At 39.4% G+C, this 15953-nt stretch overlaps 1 protein-coding gene across 3 annotated transcripts in view; it reads left to right on the forward strand.

The window, feature by feature from the left end:
- Ankrd6 (ankyrin repeat domain 6) overlaps positions 1 to 15953 on the forward strand; it is a 189341-nt gene that overhangs the window by 114715 nt on the left and 58673 nt on the right. Inside the window, exon 1 of one of the 3 annotated variants that reach the window (XM_048808609.1) lies at positions 10687 to 11109. The exons of the other annotated variants lie outside the window; for them this stretch is intronic. The gene's annotated coding sequence lies outside the window, so the exon portion shown is untranslated. Of the gene's footprint in view, positions 1 to 10686; positions 11110 to 15953 lie in introns of those variants that run through there. 3 annotated transcript variants of the gene reach the window in all.

Here is a 15953-nt window from a genome sequence, read left to right on the forward strand (position 1 = left end):
TTAAGTCCTTTGGGTATACTGAGGAGTGGGATAACTGGGTCAAATGGTGGTTCCATTCCAAGTTTTCTGAGGAATCTCAATAGTGTTTTCCATAGTGACTGTATCAATTTGCAGTCCCACTAGCAATGTATGAGTGTACCTTTTTTCCCACATCCTTGTCAACATTTATTGCTGCTTATATTCTTTTTTTTTTTTTAAAGAGAGGGAGAGAGGGAGAGAGAGAGAGAGAATTTTCAATATTTATTTTTTAGTTATCAGCGGACACAACATCTTTGTATGTGGTGCTGAGGATCGAACCCAGGCCGCACGCATGCCAGGCGAGCGCACTACCGCTTGAGCCACATCCCCAGCCCCGCTGCTTATATTCTTGATAATTGCTATTCTGACTGGAGTGAGATGAATCTCAGTGTAGTTTTAATTTGCGTTTCTCTAATTGCTAGAAATGTTGAACATTTTTTGATATATTTGTCTGATCATATTTCTTTAAAGTGTCTGTTCAGTTTCTTTGCCCATTTACTGATTTTTTTTTTTTTTTGGGGTTAAGTTTCTTGAGTTCTTTCATATCCTAGAGATTAATGTTCTGAGGTGCAGGTGGCAAAGATTTTTCTCCCATTTGTAGCCTTCTCTTCACATTTTTTATTGTTTCCTTTGCTGTGAAGAAGCTTTTTAGTTTGATACCATCCCATTTGTTGATTCTTGATTTTACTTCTTGGGCTTTAGGAGTCTTGTTAAGGAAGTCAGTTCCTAGCTGACATGACAGAGTTGGGCCTACTTTTTCTTTGATTAGGGACAGGGTCTCTGGTCTAATGCTCAAAGTGTACTTGATACACTTTGAATTTTGTGCAGGATGAAAGATTTCAGTTTGCTACATATGGATTTCCAGTTTTCCCAGCACCATTTGTTACTATAGCTCTATAGTATAATTTAAGGTCTGGTATTGTAATGCCTCCTGCTTCACTTTTCTTGCTAAAGATTGCTTGGCTGTACTGGGTCTCTTATTTTTCCGAATTAATTTCATGACTGCTTTTTCTATTTCTATAAAGAATGTCATTGGGATTTTAATAGGAATTGCATTAAATATGTATAATGCTTTTGGTAGTATGGCCGTTTGACAATGCTAACTCTGCCTATCCAAGAGCATAAGAGATCTTTTCATCTTCTAAGATCTTCAATTTCTTTCATGTCCTGTAGTTTTCATTGTAGAAGTCTTTCACCTCTTTGGTTATATTGATTCCCACACTTTTTTTTTTTTTTTTTAGGCTACTGTGAATGGGGTAGTTTTCCTAATTTCTCTTTTAGTAGATTCATCACTGATGTATAGGAATGCAATTGATTTATGGGTGTTAAGTTTTATTTTTGCTGAATTCATTTATTCCACAAGTTTTCTGGTGGATTTTTTTAAATCTTCTAAATGTAGAATTGTGTCATTGGCAAATAGGCGTAGTTGTTCTTTTCCTATTCCTGTCCCTTTAATTTCTTTCTTTTGTCTAATTGCTCTGTCTAGAGTTTTATGAACAATATTGAATAAAAATGGTGAAAGAGGGCATCCTTGTCTTGTTCCAGTTTACAGGAAATGCTTTCAATTTTTCTCCATGTAGAATGATGTTGGCCTTAGGTTTTGCATAGATAACTTTTACAATGTTCCTACTATTCCTAGTTTTTCTAGTGTTTTGAACACGAAAAGATGTTTTATTTTGTCAATTGCTTCTGCCGCATCTATTGAGATAATCATGATTCTTAAGTCTATTGATGGGATGAATTAAGTTTATTGATTTTCATATGTTGAACCAAATTTGCATCTCTGACATAAACCTCATCCAATTGTGGTGCCCTATTTTTAAATATATTTTTATGTGTGATTTGCCAGAATTTTGAATTTTTGCGTCTATGTTCATCAGGGATATTGGTCTGCAGTTTTCTTTCCTTGATGTGTCTGTCTTAACTGGTTTTATTATTAGGGTGATACTAGCTTCATAGAATGAGTTTGGAAGGGTTCCCTCCTTTTCTGTTTCATGAAATAATTTAAGGAGCATTGGTGTTAATTCTTCTTTAAAGGTCTTAATCGAACTCAGCTGAGAATCTGTCTGGTCCTGGGCTTTTCTTAGTTGGTAGGCTTCTGATGGCATCTTCTATTTCATTGCTTGAAATTGATCTGTTTAAATTGTATGTGCTCCTGATTCAGTTTGGTTAGGTCATATGTCTCTAGAAATTTGTTGATGTCTTTGATATTTTATATTTTATTGGAGTATACATTTTCAAAATAGTTTCTAATTATCTTCTGTATTTTAGTAGTGTCTGTCATATTTCCTTTTTCATCACAAATTTTAGTAATTTGATTTTTTTCTCTTTATTTTTGTTAGCATAGCTAAGAATTTATAAATTTCTCCCTCCCTCCAAAGAGCCAATTTTTGTTTTGTCAATTTTTTTGAATTATTTCAACTTCATTAGTTTTAACTCTGTTAGTTATTTCCTGTCTTCTGTTTTTGGTGTTGATTTGTTGTTCTTTTTTCTAGGGCTTTGAGATGTGAAGTTAGGAAATAGCCAAATAACCTATTTTTTAAATAAATGAGTTCAATGAAGTGAACTTTCCTCTTAGAACTGCCTTCATAGTGTCTCAGAGATTGATACTTTGTGTCGATATTCTCATTTACTTCAAGTATTTTTTTCTCATCCCTGATTTTTTTTTTTTTTGGCTATCCATTGGTCATTCAATAGCATATTATTTAGTCTACAGGTGTTAGAATAGCTTCTATTTTTTATTTTATTGTTGATTTCTAATTTCATTCCATTATGATCTGATAGAATGCAAGGTATCACCTCTATATATTTGCTAAGAGTTTTGTGGCATAAGATATGGTCTATTTTAGAGAAGGATCCATGTGCTGCTGGGAAGAAAATGTATACAATCATTGATGGATGAAATACTGTTAAATCTAAATTGTTGATTATATTATTTTGTTCTGTAGTTTCTTTTAGTTTTTGTTGGGAAGATCTATCCAGTGGTGAGAGAGGTATGTTAGTCACTCAGTATTATCATGTTGTGGTCTATTTTGCCTCTTGAAATTGAGAAGGGTTTGTTTGTATATAGATTCTCAATTGTTTGGGGCATAAATATTTGATTGATATGTCTTGTTAATGTATAATTCTTTTAAGGAAGTCTTTGCCTATGAGATGGGTCTCTTGGACAGCATATTGTTGGGTCTTGGTTTTTAATCTGATCTGCCAGTCTGTCATTTGAGTTTGGGCCATTTATGTTCAAAGTTATTATTGAGATATTATTTGTATTCTTGGTCATTTTTATTTCTGGTTTTTAGTTTGAATTGTTCCTTTGATTATTTCTGTAGTAGTTCCTTCCTCTGCTGGTTTTCACTTTTTTTTTTTCATTTTCATGGAATATTTTGCTGAGAATTTTCTGTAGAGTAGGCTTTCTAGTTCTGAATTCTTTTGTTTATCATGGAAAGTTTTTATTTCATCTTCAAATTTGAAGCTCAGTTTTTCTGGGTATAGTATATTTGGTTGGCATCCATTTTCTTTCAGAGCTTGGTATATATTTTTCCAAGACCTCCTAGGTTTGAGTGTCTGACTTAAGAAATTGGCTGAGATCTGAGTGAGTTTTCCTCTAAATGTAATCTGAAAATTTTCTCTGGCATCCTTTAAAATTCTATCCTCATTCTGTATGTTAGGCATTTTCATTATAATGTAACTTGGTGTGGGTCTGTTTGTAATTTTGTATATTCGGGGTCCTTCAAGCCTCCTGTATCTGATTTTTCCATTTCATTTTTTAGGTTTGGGAATTTTTCTGATATTGTTTCACTGAAAAATTGTATTCCTTTGTCTTGTATCTTCATGCCTTCATCTACTCCGATAAATCTTAAATTTGGTTTTTTCATGTTATTTCATATTTCTTGGAAATTCTGTTCATGGTCTCTTAATGCTTTCTCTTTGTGGTCAACTCTATTTTTAAGATTATATATTTTTTTTCATTGCCTGAAACCATCTTCCAAGGGGTCTAGTCTGTTGGTGATGGCTTTCCAGAGGATTTCTGCCTGATTTCTTTTCAGAATCTTTATTGAAGTGATCTTTTACCTCTTGAATTTTCTAATTTCACTCCTTACATTGTCCTTTACCTCACGGATCAGTTTAATTATGTACATTCTAAACTCCTTCTCTGACAATTCTTCCACTGTGGTGTCAGTGGATTCTATTATTGGGGCATCTTGGTTTGTTTGGGGGTGATTTGTTCCCTTGTTTTTTCATGTTTGTCTACCCTTATATTAGTGTGGATCTGAGGCAGTACAGTTTCTACCCTATAAACTTATAGTGTCACTGCATGCCGCAGTCTGACTGGGCACAAATGCCACAGTCTGGCTGGGCACACAATCACGAGCCACCACACAGCTTGTAGATTCAAACAGCAACTCTTTATTCCCGAACTCACACCAGCCGTCTACAATCACGTTCTGGGGAAATCCACGTTCTCTGCCCAAATCCACACCCACTGGGCTTCTGTCTCCCAAAAAATACTGTCTGAATCCCGTGAGAACTCAAGGGAAACTCAGGCAGCAGGATACGCCCTATTCCCAGCAGGAATAATCTTAAACCTGGAACGCCCTAAACCCGATTATCCTAAACCGGGAACACCCTAATCCGCCCTGGTCCTTGAGCAAGGTCACCTACATGCAATGTCATTGCAACATGGGGTACGCTGGCAAGGAAATTGTCATACCTACTTGGCTAATGGCTCCCAGCAACTGCAAATTTCTGGAACGTCTCCATTACGGGGGAGACGAGTAATAACAATAACCAATACAAACAATATGCAGCTTTAAACCAGATAGCTCCTACTAAGACATCTACAGTTCTGTCACAATAAACAAAAATGATATGTTCACTTGTTGCCTATAAGAAAAACAGTTTGCAAAAGGGCTTATAATTTCAAATAGTGGACAGAGAGAGAATAGAAGTGACATTGGATGTGATGTTTATAAGGAAGAGGAGAAGATAGAAGTAAAAAATTAAAGGAAGAGTGAAAGAGGGAACAATAGAGGTTGGCTGTTAGGAGAAAAGAGAATCAAGGGAAACAGATAAGAGAGGGGAAAATTATAAAGTAAAATAAAAAAAAATAAAAGAATACAAAACAAAACTCAGACATTCTAGTCATCAATAAACTGATGCATGAAAAATAATTGGTTTCAAAATGGTAGAAGTGTGAGAGAAGATCTCAAGTTTTATTTGGAGTTCAAAAGTATCTCAGGTTCCCTTCTCAGCACTTAGGTGGGGTTGTCAGGAGTTTGATGCTTGCTCCACCCTCAGGGTAGAGTTGCTAGGGTGAGAGGGTTAATCCTGGAGGCAGGGTTTAGGCTTAGGTATGTTCCAGTCTTCACTGAATGACAATTAGTATGGAGATTTTAAATCAGCACACCTCTGGGGCCTATCAATTGCTCTGGAAGACTTGCACCCCAAGAATCTCCTTTGGGTTCCACTTCTGTGGTGTAGAAGCCAGTTCTTAGGTGACTGTATCACCTGCGGACCCCACGATTCCTGTTCTGATTTAGTCTCCAAACTCAGTCTCTTGCCCTTTCAAATTCCCAGTCATTTGCTTCTCTCCCAGCCAATCCTGCAAGAAGCCAGATTGGAAGGGGGAAGGTGGGTGGGTTTCCATAGCCAGTATTCCCCTGTATAAACCTCTCTCCATGCTTGATTTTCCCCTGTTCACTTAGGCACACTCTCTGTCACACGGCATGGGTTTGCCCCGCTTGTTTTTGGAGCCAGACTTGGGTCTGCCAGAATTGGCTCCCCCAGCTGCTGGTGGCCCCTGCACACTTCAGGGAGAGATGGTGGCTTCTTTCCTATACAAGGATATTATGCAGCCGTTTAGTTGGGTAGTGACTCTCATCTCTCAACTCTGTACCCCCAACATGCCTCAGTCCTCCTGAGAATGGAAGTTTCTTTAATTCTTTTATTGCTTTATTGTATTTGCAGAGGGACTGTTCATCCTCCATCTGCTGCCATGTCTGTGGGGCTGGGGAATCTTCCTTTATAACATTTGATCTCCTGAGTCCCCAATCCGTTTTGAGTTTCCAGTCTTAAAATTCAGTAATTTTGCCCCCTAATTTTTTAAATATAATTTTTAGTTATAGACACAACATCTTTATTTTTATGTGGTGCTGAGGATTGAACCCAGTGCTTCACATGTATGAGGCAAGTGCTCTACCACTGAGCCATAACCCCAGCTCCCTAATTTTTGTTCATTCACTCACCTTACTGAGAAGCTGCCTCTCTGCTTTTCTTGGATTCATACCATGGAGCTGCCAGGGAAGTAACTCCTCTATTCTGTCATCTTCCCTCCCGTCATGATGTTCTGCCTCACCTTGGGCTAAGAGCAATGGAGTTGGCCCACCATGGACTGAACCTCTGAAACCATGAACCAAAATAGTTTTCTTCCTCTTAAATTGTTCTTGTCAGTTATTTTGGTCACAGCAGGAAAGAGCCAACTAACATACAAGTGCTTATCTACATCCTTGGATAATCCTTCTTGCTAACCTACAAAGTCAGTAGCTACCATTATTAACCCTATTTTACAAATAAGGACATTAAGAAGCAAGAAGGTTAATAATGTATCCTTACCAGGGTCCACACTTTTTGTGGGTGGACTTTTAAAAACACCTTCTCTTCTTGCTTCTACCCACTCCCTTGCCTCAACCAACCTTGGCACAGAGTTGAGAAGGGGGACCCATGATGTAGAAATGTTACCAGTGATGGTGTACAGAGCTGATACAGTATTGATGTTTCTAGACCATGCTGTGTGCCCTTACAGGAGATGTGTTCTTATGCTAACATGGTACTCCTGACCTAGATGTGCTTGTGGATAGTTTCAGCTTTTAGAGGAGGTCATGTTTGTTAGGGGGAATGACAGGGAGGAGCATTGTGCATCAGCATCTGGAATTTCTGGTATTGGGATATTATGTGAAGAAATACTTGACTGGCAGGCATATTGGATAAAAGGGGACCTCTGGAGTGGAAACCAGGTCTAGGATAGTTAGAAATAATCATATTTGCAGGATCACATAGTAGACATTGATGAACAGAAGCAAGTGTGTATAGTTGGGAGAGATTGTGTGGTCTCCCTGGGCTTCCTGGCCTGTAGGCCTCCTCTAGCCCCAGAAACAGGGCTGTGTCCTCTGAGGATCATGCAGTAGGAGAATACTGTTGAAAATCAAACTAGAGTCACAGTTGGCATTTATTTCTAAGCAGACACTCATATCAACCACTTTGCCATATTTGGGACAGTGTTTGTAGGGTTACATTCAGACATTTAATTCCTGGCTAGCAGAGCAGCTTCATGGTTTTCTTCATGCTTTTGGTACAGACTCAGAAAATTATGCGACTCTGTTGCAGTTCAGTGGTGTTTCTTGTGGGTAGACTGCTGAGTCTGAGTCGGCTGTCGGCTAGGGAGTGTCTGCACCCCCATTGTCACGAGCCACTTCTCCTGCCATCATGTCAGTTATCAAGTGCTTCCCCACTGTGTCCTCTCCTTCCCAAAGGAATGAGCAAGAATCATTGTATATGTGGTAATATAAAAATGTATGAAGCAATGTATGCAGGGAGACATGTAGGAGTACATAGAAAATGGATGTATAAACTTAAAATGCACATATAAAATTACTTAAAGGGATAGGTAGCCAGAATGACTTAGCCCCTGGAATCTGACAACCCCTGACAATAGAGATGGATCTTCTGTTATTTCAACCTTGTAAATGCTGCTGTAACAAAGTGCTGCTTTGGCTGTTGGCCATGACGTTGTGTGTGAGGGGGTGTGACTTTAAAAAGAAAGCACAGCCGTGATTGTAAGTGACTGAGACCAACAGTTGACAGAGTATTGGGTATTCACTGATGTATAAGGCATTTGTATTAGTTTATGTAGCTGCTATGAGAAATTATTACAAATTGTATGGCTTGAAACAATAGAAAATATTCTTGCAATTCTGGAGGTCAGAAGTCTGAGATCAAGGTGTTGCACTCCCCCTGAGAATTCCAGGGGTGAATCTTTTCTTGCGTCTTCTGTCCTTTGGTACCACCTGTTCCTTGGCTTGTGATCCCATCACTCCAGCTCTGTGTCTGGGTCACATTGACTCCTCCCCCTCTGTCTCAAAACTCTCTGCCTCTTCTAAGTGCACATGTGATTCATTTACAACCTACCCAGACAATCCAGTGTACGTTCCTAGCTTCAGGATCCTTAACAATCACATCTTTTGTCATATATGTTAACACAGACTCTGGGGATTAGGACATGGATATATCTTTTGAGTTTTCACTAGCTTGCTATAGCTTGTGTTATTATTTGAAAACAAGGGAAAATAAAAGAAAGCACTTGCTCTTAGGAGATTATAATCCAGCAGATATGTTTACTTATTCAATAAACATGTGTTGCCACATGCCTTGTGCCATTCTGTGTGCTTGCATTGAGCTGAAGATGAGACTGAAGCACAGCCCCTCTGCTAGGGATGCCAGAGGCTGAGAGTAAAGACAACCAGGGTAACCCTATAAAGAATTTCGGTCTCATAGGTCCTGTGATGGTATGGAAATACTCAAAGTATAGTCCGATATCCAAAAGTGATTTTTAAAATGAAGTTTTTGGAGTGCTGGAGATAGAACCCAGGGCCTTTGGTGTGCTGGACAAAGCAGTCTACCAGTGAGCTATGTCTCCAGCCTAAAGTAATTTAATCATTAATTTATTTATCTCAAAAGTTAAAGGAAATCCAATTCATAACAATTTTCATTTTTTTTTTTTTTTGGTACTGGGGAGTGAATCCAGGGGGTGCTTAACCACTGAGCCACATCCCCAGCCTTTTTTTTTTTTTTTTTTTTTTTAAGAGACAGGGTCTCACTGAGTTACTTAGGGCTTCACTAAATTGCTGAGGCTGCCTGGCTGGCTTGGAACTCGAAATCCTCTTGACTCAGCCTCCCAAGCCATATTCTCTCACATCACATTCCTCAATGTCCAGAATCTCTTGCTCCATCTGCTGTCCTGCGTGGCTTTCTTCATCCAGCTCTTTGTTCTAGAGATTGGCTTAGACGACTCCTCACCATCTCTCCTGCCTAGCTTCTAGTGCTGCAGAGACTTCTCTGGCTAGAGCAGTCTCCTTAGGAGGAGACTTCAAATCAAAAGGCAAGAAGAGAGGCCAACAATATTGACACCACACAATTGCAGTCCAGTCTAGTAAGTAACTCCAGTGGGATTAAAAAAACCAAAACCTCTTATTTTATACTGGCCTCATTATACAATGGGTAAAAATTGTCATACTTTCTATTTTACACATAAGGAGGTGGGTTGAGAGTAAGAAAGTTGCCCCAAGTAAGTGACAGCTGATAATTTGAGTTGAGGGTGATTTTACCCTTGTGAACCTGGAGGATGGAAGAGCAATGAAATCTGAGATGAGGACCCCTTTGAATCATATGTGAAGGATAAGGAGGAGCCGGGGAGATGATCTAAAGAGAATTCTAAGCAAAAATGATAGTGGTGCTTTCAAGGTTTTCTAAACACTTATGGCCAAGAGGGTGCAGGATGTGCAGGATGCAGGGAGGGGGATATCAGGAGAGGTGGTTGGTGACAGAGTCTGGATCCAGACCCCGCATGGATTTGAGTATCACTGGACTTCATTCTGGGGAAATGTGAGCCCTTGGTTACAAGCAGAGAAGTAGCTACCGAACAATGCTCATCTTTTTTTTTTTTTTTTTTTTTTTTAGTTGTAGTTGAACACAATACCTTTATTATTTTTTTAAAGAGGGAATTTTTAAATTTTTAGTTTTCGGTGGACACAACATCTTTGTTTTATTTTTATGTGGTGCTGAGGATCGAACCCAGTGCCCTGCGCATGCCAGGCGAGCACGCTACCTCTTGAGCCTCATCCCCAGCCCAACCTTTATTTTTATGTGGTGCTGAGAATTGAACCCAGCACCTTGCACGTGCTAGGTCAACTGTCCGTGTGCCAAGCACATATTAACATAATGCACATACTATATACCAAGTTCAGTATATGGTATGTGCATTATGTTATTCAATCTTTTGTAACCACCTGATAAGAACTGTTATTTTTTTTTTCTATATAACACAGAAGTAGGCTTAGAATCATTGAGAAACTTGCCCTAGCTGGATGTGGTGGTTCATGTCTAAAGTCCAAGTTGTTCAGGAGACCAAGACAAGAGGACTGTGAGTTGAAAGTCAGTCTGGGCAACATAACAAGGGACTATCTTTAAAACTTCTTCTTCTTTTTTTTTTTTTTTAAATCTCCATGCCTTATTGTCTCAAATCGGGATTTGGTGCTTTTATTGAATGCGGGGGTAGAGAAAGGGGAAGAAGAAGCAAGAATGTTTGAGATTAGGCAAAATAGGTTGCTAGATAAGATAGAGTCCATTTTGGTTAGCTTTTTTCATTGCTGTTACCAAAATACTTTATAGGAACAACTTGGAGGAGGAAAAGACTGAGACCTTGAAACCCTAACTCCAAGGAGCAGACATCATGTGGGTAGAAAACTGCCCTGCTCATGACAGCAAGTGGGAGGGGCTGCAGGAAGACCAACCCTGCCAGGGCATGACCCCAGTGACCCACCTCCTCCGGTCACACCCTACCTGCCTATAGTTACTACCCAGTCAGTTCATTCAAACTAAAATGGATTCATTAGGTTACAGCTCTCATAATACAATCATTTTAGCTTTGACTATTCCTGCATGAGCACAGCTTTTGGGGAATATATCATATTCAAACCCTTAACAGCGCCCTACCAAGGTGAGAACACAAGAAAAGGACAGATTTGCAGAGAAGGATGGGGTTTTGGTTGTGAACATGTTGATAGGAGACATCCAAGTAAAATGCCTGTTGAGTAGCTGAGTGTTTAAATATAGAGCTTCAGAAAAAGTGAATAAGGCTAAAGAAGACTTGGAGAAATCTGTATCTAGGCAGCAGAAGAGGATGTGGGCAGCAGGGAAAGGAAGTACCGAGATCTTCTAAAGAAGAAAACAAGCAGAGAAGATAACCAAGAATCTCTGGGATCTTCAAAATTTAAGGCACCAGCAAAAGAAAAGCCCTTCAGTGAGGAAAAACAGCCTAAGGTAGGAGGAGAGAGTGGGTCACAGACACCAAGGAAAGAAGGAAGTTTGATGGAGGGATGGTAGCAGTGTCTAATGCAACAGAAAGAGTGAGAAGAGCAAAAAGTTACCATTGCCTCTGGCAGTTAGGTCAATGTAAAACTAGCTGGTAGGAAGGCAGATGCTGCAGCCATACTGGAAGATAGTACAGCAGTTTCTTGCAAGGCTAAGCACTGTTGGGTGGTATGGTCCAGCAATTTTACTTCTGGGTGTTCACCCAAATAAGATGAAAACATGTCCACACAATATACCTGCATATGGATGTTTATAGAAGCTGTATACATTGTTGTCAAAACTTGGAAGCAACCAAAAAGCCCTTCAATATATAAATGGGAAATCAACTATGTTGCATCTATACAATGGAATATTATTTATCACTATAAAGAAATGACATGTCAAACTACAAAAAGACACTTAGAGACTGGTTTCTTTGACGTAGCAGTATTCTTTTACAATCTGAATACTATGATTCTAGCTATATGGCATTATGGAAAATACAAAACTAGAGAGACCGTGGAAAGATCAGGATTTTGGAAGTGGGGCAGGGAGAAATGAATAGATATAACACGGGGGATTTTTAGGACAATCAAAGTATTCTGTATACTTTAATGGCACATGCATGGAAAAACCCATGGAACTGTATGACAGTGAGCCCTAACATAAACTTTGGACACTAGTTAGACAATGTGTCAATACCAACTCATTGATGTACCAAACATCCATGGATGAAGGTCAGTTTTTCTATAAACCTGATTATTCTATAGAAGTCTATTGAAATAGAAGGGAAAGAATAAAAGGAGTAAATGAGAGAAGAAAAAGCCACATGCTTGTCACCTTGAGGGTGTAGCATAAACCCATAATTATAATTAATCTAATTCAGTGTGTCTGCTTTCCAAGTAGAGCAAAAATATGACTAGTCACTCTTGTGCTCACCAGTCTCCAGAGCTCCAGTCACAAAGACGGTGCAGTTTCTTTGGCATGATGTGAAATATTTCCATTTTCTAACATCTGGTCATTGTCCTTGTATTAGAAGCTCCAATTGAGATTGTCTCTTTACTCCTCTTTCTTACTCCATGTTCTTTCAGGCCACTCTGCTTTTTGTACTTCCTGTTACCTCTGCCTGGGTTTTCCCTACTCCTCTGCCTAACAAAATCCTACACAGTCTCCAACACCTTCCCTGTGAAAACTTCACGGACTTCCTCTCCCTCAGCCACTAAGCAGGAGTTATTTCTCTCCCAGTTTCCAGAGCTCTTTATGCCCATCTCTTCTTAGTACACTACAAAATAAATAACAAAGTTTTAGTAGGAAAAAAAATGGGGGCAGAAAGAAGCCAGATCAAAGCAGTTTTGAGGAGTGGCCAGGAGCTGAGCTATGATGTGAGAGATACTGTGTAGTGACGGTTTTGCTGTTATTTGGTGTTGCTATTTTGATCATCTTTAGCATTTCTGGCTTTGCCCAGCAGGGTTTCAGGGTGGTGAAAAGAAAATTCCAAGAGGCTGTGGTGCTGTCCAATGCGTCAGTGCTGACAGACCTGTGTCACTAAGGGCTGCCATGAGATGAGCAGTTATTCTGGCCACAAGACCAGTGGGCCTCTATTTTTGGGAGAAAGGGAGAAAGGAGAATGACACATCCTTCTTTTATCTTTAAGAGGGTTTGAAGCCATAGATTGCCTCATCTGAGAAAGGGAAAAGATGAACTGCTTAGGTGGATAACCCCCTCTGTGTGTGTGTGTGTGTGTGTGTGTGTGTGTCTGTCTTTGTACTGGGGGGTTGAACCCAGGGGTGCTGATCTATATCCCCAGTCCTTTTTTTTTTTTTTTTAATTTTGAGATAGATTCTCCCTAAGTGGTTGAGGCCATCCTTGAACTTGTGATCTCTGGCCTAAGCCTCCCTAGTCACTGGGATTATCAGCATTTACCACTGCACCCACTCCTCCTCTTTCTTCTGGAATCCACAGACTCAATTAATAACTATAAAAAGTGACTGGTTGTTAGTTTTTATGTTGTCCATTTAATGGACATTAAAGGCCAACTTTGTTTTAGGCACCAAGCCAGGCACTAGGGAGAAAAGATGACTGAAATTGGCTTCTGCCTTCAAGTTCAGTCTATCCAGGAGAATTTGTACCAGTAACAGCAACTACACTTTGAGAGTAGCTGTCATAGTGTGCCCAGGCCACCATAACACAATACCACAGATTTATTTTCTCCCAGTTGTAGAGGCTGAAAGTCCTGGGTTGAAGTCCAGCAGAGCAGTTTCTGGTGAGGGCTCTTTCTGGCTTGCAGATGGCTGTTTTGGGCTCACACGGCCTTTCTACTGCAGAGGGAGGGAGGTTGGTAAGGCACATCTGCGTGTGAACTCTCTGGTGTCTTTTTACAGCAACATAATCCTATCAGATCAGGGTCCCATCCTCATGACCTCGTTTTACCTTAATCATCTCCTATTTTTAAATACATCCACACTAGGAGTTAGGGCTTCACCATGAGGACTTGGAGAGATACAATTCAGTCCATGGCCGGAGCCTATAGAATACTGTATGTAACAGATTAGTAAATGATCATATCATCTTGGGGAAAGTGGGGATGGATGAACAACCAGCAGGGATGATGCTGGACTTAAGTTTGAGCAGTGCATGTGGTAATTTGCTAAGCAATGGGCGTGCCAAGCCTCAGCTTGGAGGCTCTGGTGGTCTAGCAGTGCTGGTCACTCAATAAGTTATTATCCTGCATGAAGAAAGGAGATTTCTACATCATAAGCCTTTCATTGTTTATATCTTTATTCAGTGATGCATCCCTATTCCTCCTATGTGATTTTAAAATTTTATTCTTTTTATACACGACAGTAGAATGTATTTGACATACATATATGGAATACAACTTCCCATTCTTTTGGTTGTACATGATATGGAATTACATTGGTTGTGTATTCATATATGAGCATAGAAAAGTAATATCCAATTCATTCTATTAACTTTCCAATTCTCATTCCCCCTCCCTCCTTTCATTCCCCTTTGTCTAATCCAAAGTACTTGTATTCTTCCTTGCCTCCCCATTTATTGTGAGCTAGAATCCACATATCAGAACACTCAGCCTTTGATCTTATGGGATTGGCTTATTTCACTTAATGTGACAGTCTCCATCCATTTACCAACAAATTCCATAATTTCATTCTTCGTGGCTGAGTTATATTTCATGGTGTATATACACATTTTCTTTATCCATTCATTTGTTGATGGGACCTGCCTTGTTCCATATTTATCTATTGTGAATTGAGCTGATATAAACACTGATGTGGCACCATCACCATAGTATGCTGTTTTAAGTCCTTTGGATATAAAACGAGTGGTATAACCACATCAAATGGTGGTTCCATTCCAAGTTTTCTGAGGAATCTCCATACTGCTTTCCAGAGTCGTTACTCTAATTTGCAGTCCCACCAGCAATGTATGAGTGTACCTTTTCCCCCCACATCCTTGCCAACATTTATTGCTGCTTGTATTCTTGAAAATTGCTATTCTGACTGGAGTGAGATTTCATCTCAGTGTAGTTTTAATTTGCATTTCTCTAATTGCTAGAGATGTTCAACATTTTTTCATGTATTTGTTGACCAAAAGTATTTCTTTTGTGAAGTGTCTATTCAGCTCCTTAGCTCACTTATCGATTGGGTTATTTATTTATTTGGTGGTGGTGGTTTTGTTTTTTAAGGTTAAGTTTTTTGAATTCTTTATAGATCCTGGAGATTAAGGCTCTGAAGTGTAGGTGGCGAAGATTTTCCCCCATTCTGTAGGCTCTCTTCATGTTCTTGATTGTTTCTCCTGTGTGATTTTTATACCTGTAAGCAGCTTTTAATGAGAGGGTATGTCCGAGGTTTCCTCAAGAGCCTCCAGGTGTTATCCAACTTCTTCTGCAGCAGACTTTTTTTTTAACTTATTTTTTTTTAAATACACGACAGCAGAATGCATTACAATTCTTATTACACACATAGAGCACAATTTTTCATATCTTTATATATAAAGTATGTTCATGCCAATTCATGCTTTTATACACATACTTTGTTTTTTGCATTACAATTCTTATTACACATATATACCAGTTTTTCATATCTGTGTATAAAGTATGTTGACACTCCATTTGAGTCTTCATACTTGTACTTTGGATAATGATGACCATCTCATTCCACCATCCTTGCTAATCCTCTGTTCCCTCCCTTTCCCTCCCACCCCTCTGTCCTACCTAGAATTCATCTATTCCTCCCATACTCCCCCTCCCTACCCCATTATGAGTCAGCCTCCTTATATCAGTTAAAACATTTGGCATTTGTTTTTTGGGGGGATTGGCTAACTTAACTTAGCATTATCTTCTCCAATGCAATCCATTTATTGGCAAATGCCGTGATTTTATTCTCTCATTGCTGAGTAATATTCCATTGTGTATATATGCCACACTTTTTTTTTATCCATTCATCCACTGAAGGGCATCTAGGTTGGCTCCACAGTTTAGCTATTGTGAATTGTGTACAGCAAACTTTTTATGCCTCCTGCAAGGATGATTATTTCAAAGATTCAGTAGGTGTCAGATTCAGAAGAGAAGAGTTAGTGTACTTGGATGTACATGTTGCTTTGTAATGGTGGGTGGGGTGTACAGAGTGAGTCAGAAGTGTCTCTGCTCTGTCATTTCCTTTCTTTTTGCAGATAACCCTCCTGGACACCAGGCTTCATGAGCGGTCAGTGCTGTCTGTCCCTGTGGGTAGTTTTTAAGGGTCCCTACCTGTGGGAGTAGATATTCTCAGGAGGAAATGTTCTGGGAACTTTGA

This window comes from Marmota marmota, unplaced genomic scaffold (assembly GCF_001458135.2).
Source record: "Marmota marmota marmota unplaced genomic scaffold, marMar, whole genome shotgun sequence".
NCBI classification, from domain to species: Eukaryota; Metazoa; Chordata; class Mammalia; order Rodentia; family Sciuridae; genus Marmota; species Marmota marmota.